Below are 7,234 nucleotides of genomic sequence, written 5' to 3'. Positions count from 1 at the left end.
CAAGGAGTACTGTACTACTCCTGCAATAGAGTACAGGCACTCCTCCGAGGGAGTAAAGCTACCACATTGAAACAGCATCCTACTACTCTTTCAGGTAGAGTTCCAGGACTCCGTTTGTTAGAGTGACTATACTCCTTCAAGGAGTATCAGCCCAGATCTCATTTTACTCCTTCAAAAGGAGTTTCACGTGTTTTCAATGTATCCTACTAATTTTCTTATTTCACATATTCTTCAGAGCAAGTTGGTCATATGTTTTGCAGGATCCACCTGCGCTACATCTACAAAAGAGTAATGAGCAAAAGGGACTGTAATCTTTGAGTAGAATAATTTTTGCTCATACAACTACTTTATGGCTACACTACAGTTTGCACATTAGTATGGTGCTCTGTCTGCGTTGGGAATAACAATGGTTCAAGAAATAATGCCACAAATGTACAACACTGATAACTTTTATTTCTCAAGTCATTGCTGTGATTGCTGTGGCTGCCCAAAACACGCTCGGGAGGCGCTCGCTAGGATCAAGCCCCATTAGTGTCTCAAGCAGCAGACAAGCCCGCTTTGTTTTTGGGGTGTACTTGACATTAAATGCCAAGAACACTGCCAAAAGCAAAGTAAACCCATCTACCAAATCCACCGCAGTGAGCTGTAAGCGCTCAAAAGAAACTAAGATGCTGGATGATGCCGTAGCTTGCTCGGCTGAGTGAAGGAGCTTTGGCTATGCGTGCATTTCTCCGGGTGCCTGCAAACATGAATGAAAATAATGCAAGTAAGAGTCAATTCCAATGCCCTTTTCATACTATCCTGCATATAACCCCATGAAAAGAAAGAATGAATACAACTAGAATGTACTGATAGTGTGTGTCATGTCGTCACTAGTGTGTACCTATATTGTGACCAAGTGTAGACACCTTTCATTGCAAACCCTCATTCAGAGCTACAATTTCATGAAGCCCAATACAATTATCACTATGCTAGTCCTTTCAAAAGCTGTGTGCATGTAAAACAAGCACATATTTACCAAATGAAAATTTTAACATGAGCAAGCTCTGCTGCAAGTCTCATGATCAGCCTGACTACGCCCACTGCAAGGCAAAGGCCTCTCCCATGTTCTCCAATTAACCCTGTCATTCGCCAGCTATGTCCACCGTGTTCCTGCAAACCTCCGCCCATGGAACTTTTTGCTGCTTCCTGCTACGCTTGCCTTCTCTTGGAATCCACTCCGTTACCCTTAAGGACCAGCGATTATCTTGCCCTCGTCTTACATGCCCTGCCCAAGCACCCTTTTTTCTCCTGATTTCGACTAGGATGTCTTCAACCCGCGTTTGTTCCCTCACCCACTCCGCCCGCTTCCGATCTCTTAACGTTACGCCTATCATTTTTATTTCCATAGTTCGTTGCGTTGTCCTTAACTTAAGCTGAACCCTCTTCGTTAGCCTCCACGTTTCTGCCCCATAGGTGAATACCGGTAGGATACAGCTGTTGTATACTTTTCTCTTGAGGGGTATTGAAAAACTGCCATTCATGATCTGAGAGAACCTGCCATATGCACTCCACCCCATTCATATTCCTCTAGTTATTACCCTTCATGATCCGGATCAGCGGTCACTACCTGCTCTAAGTAAATGTATTCCCTTATCACTTCCAGCCATTTCTAAAACCACACCTATTGTGCTTGACGGTTTCTTGTCACATAATACATTGTGCAGTTTAAAATATAGGGTAACCTTGAATCGGGAAAACACTTAAACCAATGACAGTTTTCTTGCTGAAGAGAAATGGCTGTTGCAATTCCTGTTTCTCAGATACCATTAACTGAATTTCATGCTCTAAAATAGTGAAGGAAAAATTCAAAATTTTTCATCTCAAAGAGGCAGACAACAAATTTCAGTTTGGTTTGGGTTGGTTTATGGGGTTTAACGTCCCAAAGCGACCCAGGCCATGAGAGACGCCGTAGTGAAGGGCTCCGGAAATTTCGACTACCTGGGGTTCTTTAACGTGCACTGACATCGCACAGTACACGGGCCTCTAGAATTTCTCCTCCAAAGAAATTCCAGCCGCCGCGTCCGGGATCGAACCCGCGTCTTTTGGGTCAGCAGCCGAGCAAATTTCAGTTGCACATTTTTTTTTTGTTTTTAATGATGCATAAGGCATTACTATGCACGGATAACCACACAGTATTCGCCTATGACTGCTAAATAATTTGTAATTAAATATCTTCTCTCTCCTGCTTCACTTTTAAAAACTGAGCAATGGCAATGGCATCAAAGGTCAGTATAAGCCACGTGAGGCATGAGGAAAACTGCAATATAACTGCGGCTTCGTCATTCATTGTGATTCCGACTCTTAAGGCAGGCTGGCTTTAGCATTGTAACTAATTAAAACGATGAAGTAGCGATATTGTAGCTTTTTTGTGCCTTCCATAACCTATACTGAACATTGATGTCATAGCAATTGCTATGCTATTGAAACAGGGAAGAAAAGAAATCTGGTTGTAATTATTTAGCGATTGGAGACGAATACTATGCAACAATTCTATGTATACGAATGCCCAGCACGTCGCTACAAAGAACACACATAACCAAAAATTTGGTGTTTATACTCATTTAAGGTAATACTACTTCCCACGCAAGAACACGACAGCCATGTGTAAACTTTTTGCTTTCATAGTAATAAAATCTATCCAACGACAAGTTAGGCGCAGCATGTCTGCTCTTTATAAATATGCAATACTGACAATGTCTGACACTAGCATTTGGCATGAACGAGATAACTGTGATTACTTCGCACATTACGTGCCAGTCCATACTATTATGCACAATTTAGATTTGCAAATGTAATGTGTAATTCTCTATGACTGCCACGTTAGTGCACTGTAAACCAATGAAGTTGTCTTGCATTTGCAATGTTCTCACTACTTTTATGCAACACTGATCACTTCAGTATATCTGCATCGTTCTGTTAGACGGCCACGGGATAGCTAGAATTAAGGCTATTTTATGTGATGGAAACCGTTGACTAGACAACAAAGAAGAAAAGCCTCAACTACTGTCCTGGTGCTGGGACGTCTAATAAGAGCCCAGAAAGACTCGGTTTCAATACGCCAAACCCTCCGCATAACATTACCCTGTGCGAAAATACCCCACCCCACCCTAGCTTAGTTTCTGTCCACATGCACCAAGGCTCACTGCACCTGTTATAAATATTGCCCTAAATATTGCAATCAAGCTCCCCGTGTATGCATAGGCTATCTGTGCATGGAGAAAGGAAGAAGTTGTTAGGAATGTTTCACACCAAAAACAGAAAAAAAGGCAGCCTGTTTCTCAGAAACAGCTAAGAGCATGAAATGGTGTGTCCAAAAAGATTAGGCTGCTTTGTACTTATTTATGACAACGAGAACTGTCAGAGCTGCGCTTTCAAAAATTCAGGAGCTTTGTGCACAAACGTAGCTTCCGTATGCACGTCTTGCAGCACCAACGCTTCCGAATTGAAACGACCGATGAATATGCACAGGAAAAAGCAAATAGAGAGCGCTTGAATTTAAAAGAAAAGCTACCTTGCACAATCAGAAATTTCGCGACAGAACCTTCCAAACAGTGACGTGTACTGGTTGCGGTATACCGAATATATACCTAGCAAATAAGTGTGCGCTTTGTTAACGAGCGGGATTCTGTGGCGGCAATGCTACAGCTCCAATTCCGAAAACCTAACGCTGCAAAAATTGAGTTTTCAAAATACGTGCGAATGCACGATACACTTTTGCACGCATTTAGAACTTTCAGTTGTGAAACACAGACAACGAATCTTGTGTATGCGTCTTCCTTGGCTGGTAAAAAAAATTCTTCTATAAGTCTCCAGTTTGCCTGTGTACTCCACAAATTCTAGGATCCCTGTCCGCTACATGTCAAATTTCACTGAAGCGAAAGTAATACAACAGACAGCTGATGATATGCTAGGGCAACAAGATTGCAAAAGTTTGAGAAGGGCAGTGGGAGTCCAATCCAGGTGGAGTAGTGAAATTTGACTAGTAACAGACAGGGATCCTCCAATCTGTGGAGGACACCGGCAAATTGGAGACTTACGGAGGAATTTTTTACCCGCCAAGGAACACGCATACAGAAGAGAGAACCACAGAGGACTACGGCTTTTACCAGCCCTTGTCCTGTGCGGTTCTCTCTTGTGTATGCGTCTTTTTTGGCTGGTAAAAAAATTCTTCTATAAGTCTCCAATTTGCCTGTGTCCTCAACAAACCGCAGGATCCCTGCCCACTACTAGTCAAATATTTCAACTCCACCTGGCTTGGACTCCCACCGCCCTTCTCTGTGGAGAAAGGGTGACAGCAGCTGGCAAAGGACAAGGTTAACTGCAGATCAACTGGGGAAGCATTATCCTGCACTGATTTTGACGGCAGGTTCACAAGACAAACAAAATCAACTCGAGGAGCGGGGTGCACATCATGCGACTGAATGTCAATGGCCAGTGAAAATGGCACCAGCACTGTGGAATGCACATGCAGAAAACGAGACGCATTTTTTTGTCAACTTTGAGTGGCAGTCTACTGCACTTTTAAAGAGCAAAGCTCTCAAGTATGGCAACACTGGCACTTTTTGTTTTACTGGGGTGAGGGTCGTCGTGAGGGTTGAAGTCCATATTTCTTTTCCATCCACTGTGTTAATTGCGAGCTATGTTTACCTAATAGGGGCTGGGCATCTAACATAACCGTTATTTCTTTGCAGCAGTTAAAACAATACAGCATACATTTTATAACATGCTTAACGAATTTTTGGGAGCAGCATGCTTTTACCCTTCTACTATTTGTTGCTACTGAATCAGTTTGGCGTTGACAAAAGATCTGTAATAAGGAGTAATTACTCATTGACATCCACTCGAGCACAGCCAAATGGCTACAAAGGAAAGCTATACAGCTTTCACAGAAACTTCGTAGTTAAAGAAAGATTCGTCCTGGTCTGGTGTTCGAACTCAGAACCACCACTTCACTGGAGCAGTCGCTCTACCAATTTGTCCAACCTGGACGGCAAGCTTATGGTAGGGCGAGAGCGAAGCGATCAATAACTCCAGTGGGAACTGTGTTGGTCCAATGTTTTAGGACCCCTAAAACATTGGACAAACTCAGTTTCCGCTTCATGTTGCCTCTAAAACATTGGACAAACTGAGTTCCCGCTTCATGTTACAATACTGAGTGACATTTTGGTCTATACACCAGAAATACCGGTAAAGCATCGTGATAGAACACAATGTTTTTTAAAGGGATAAAGGAATATGTTCGCCCTTTCAGAGGGCACATATGCATAAGAGGCAACATGTGTGAAATAGTCACTGCACCTGAAGCAGTGTAAACTCTATTATGTTAACAGCAGCAGTCAAAAGCTTCATGAGCGACTATTTCATACAGATCATGCAATTACACTCATGTAATTCAGGATCAGATTCATGTGATTATACAGGGAGGTACTGCTGCTAAGTGCACGTAGAGCTCTGCATGCATTTCTAAACCCGGCTGTGAGCCTATGTCTACGAAATTTTTCTAAATAGGCAGGTAAGGTATGCATCACTGGAAAACAATACCTACCACAAACAGCTGAGGAGAGATAGCACAGCCAAAAGCTGGAAGCACGAATGGCCCAGTAGATACTGGCAGCTGGCAACTGCAAATAAATATGTCAGAGCAACTGTTGTCAGTGGCCGTAACAATGTCATGAATGACAAGAGAAGAAATTGTCTACTGCTTCATAAATTAGAATAAGGTATGAACATAGGAACACAAAAAGCAATGAGATGGCCCATGACAAAAGAAATGAACAGATTGTATGTGATGCACCGATATACATTTTTTCAGTAGATTTACATGACTGTCACAACCGCATAGAAAGATGAGCAGGCTGGAATACCACTATTTTTATGCATGATGAAAAGAGCGTAACTATTCGAATATAGCATGCACAGGATTTAATTATTACTACTAGGGTGCTTTGCAGCAGCACCGAAGGTATTTTTAAATTGAACGTAGCGACCAGTAGACCCGTCTGCTTTGCACAAATGACGAGAGGATGGAAAAGGCATGCCTTCATTAGCAAGAAGCACGATATCTCACATCACAGCATGAAACGAAAATTGGTATTGCATTTAACAAATCTGCACAGAAATAAAAACTGCCTAGTGGCAATGCAAGTAAGAGCAAGGGAAAAAAATACCGAAGAAAACTGGTGAGTGTGGTGCAGGGAGGTCTGTGGGTAGGGTCTCGTGCCTGGGAATAGTTCCGAGCGCGGAGAATCGCCGGCAGCACAGCTGGTGGCACTCAACCAAGAATAAATAAGAGAAAGTGAAAATCAATAACAAACCATCACCGATATAGCGAACAACTTGAAAGCGGGCCGCACAAACGAGGGATATAGCAAAAAGCTTGAAATCCTAAATAAGTGCGCAGTTGCATCCCAAACAGTTCTGAAAATCTGAAGGCGAGGAAGCATCGACACCTACACCTCAGGGCAGACGCAAGAACGATCTAACTTTGACATAATACTGTGTCAAATTCTGTTCCATGGGGAAGCACGGATAAAAATTTACAATTGACTAGGCAAGGGATATGCCCCAGCCTTTTACACGCGATCATTGTCCCCGAAAAAATTGTATGACAAATATTAAGGCGTAAGCACTAATCCGACGAGTACACACACTGAGCACTGTCTGTTGGCAGCTGGCCTAGCGCGAGTGCTCTGTCGCGCGGCACTGCCGCTCATCATCATCTTCTAAGTAGCACAAATCAATCCGACGGGCACCAGCCGCGAGGCAACTCGACCGTTGCCAGTTCCGTTGTCTGTCCGCAGCTGGCCTAGCAAGAGCGCTCTGTAGCGTGGCACTGCACGCTCATCGTCCTCTCCTACGTAGCACAAATCTATGCTATTGGAATGTAGTAAACATTGTCTGTTGTTTTTCGCAGCGCTAGCAAGCGACCGCATAACTCTGTTGTGATAACTGGTGGCATTTTTATTTACCGCGGCACCCGAGTACTAAACGCAGATAGAGACTATGGAGCAACAGTTGCCATGCGGCCTATACGCCCGTTCTTTTCTGGTAAAGGCCGATTCACACGACGGTCCGTTCGCCCGCTGCCGCGGCCGACAGCGCGCCTCTCAATGCGGTGACGCATGAATACGTAGTGCGCGGGCCGCGGGCGAACGGATCGTCGTGTGAATCGGCCTTAACGCATTATAGCTGA

The 7,234-nt window shown here is 43.7% G+C and overlaps 1 long non-coding RNA gene across 1 annotated transcript; it reads right to left on the bottom strand.

The window, feature by feature from the left end:
- Window positions 1–388: 388 nt before the first annotated feature.
- Window positions 389–6,325, bottom strand: LOC149360774 (uncharacterized). Its single transcript, XR_016288349.1, has 3 exons — window positions 6,210–6,325; window positions 5,588–5,663; window positions 389–739 (listed from the first exon to the last, which is right to left on the bottom strand). It is a non-coding gene; the product is annotated as an uncharacterized LOC149360774 (long non-coding RNA).
- Between the last annotated feature and the right edge of the window lie 909 nt (window positions 6,326–7,234).

The sequence above is a fragment of the Amblyomma mixtum genome, chromosome 2 (assembly GCF_055824585.1).
Source record: "Amblyomma mixtum isolate Tamu chromosome 2, ASM5582458v1, whole genome shotgun sequence".
Taxonomy (NCBI): domain Eukaryota; kingdom Metazoa; phylum Arthropoda; class Arachnida; order Ixodida; family Ixodidae; genus Amblyomma; species Amblyomma mixtum.
Note: the sequence above shows the minus strand (reverse complement) of the source record. Positions and strands in the feature narration are given on the sequence as shown.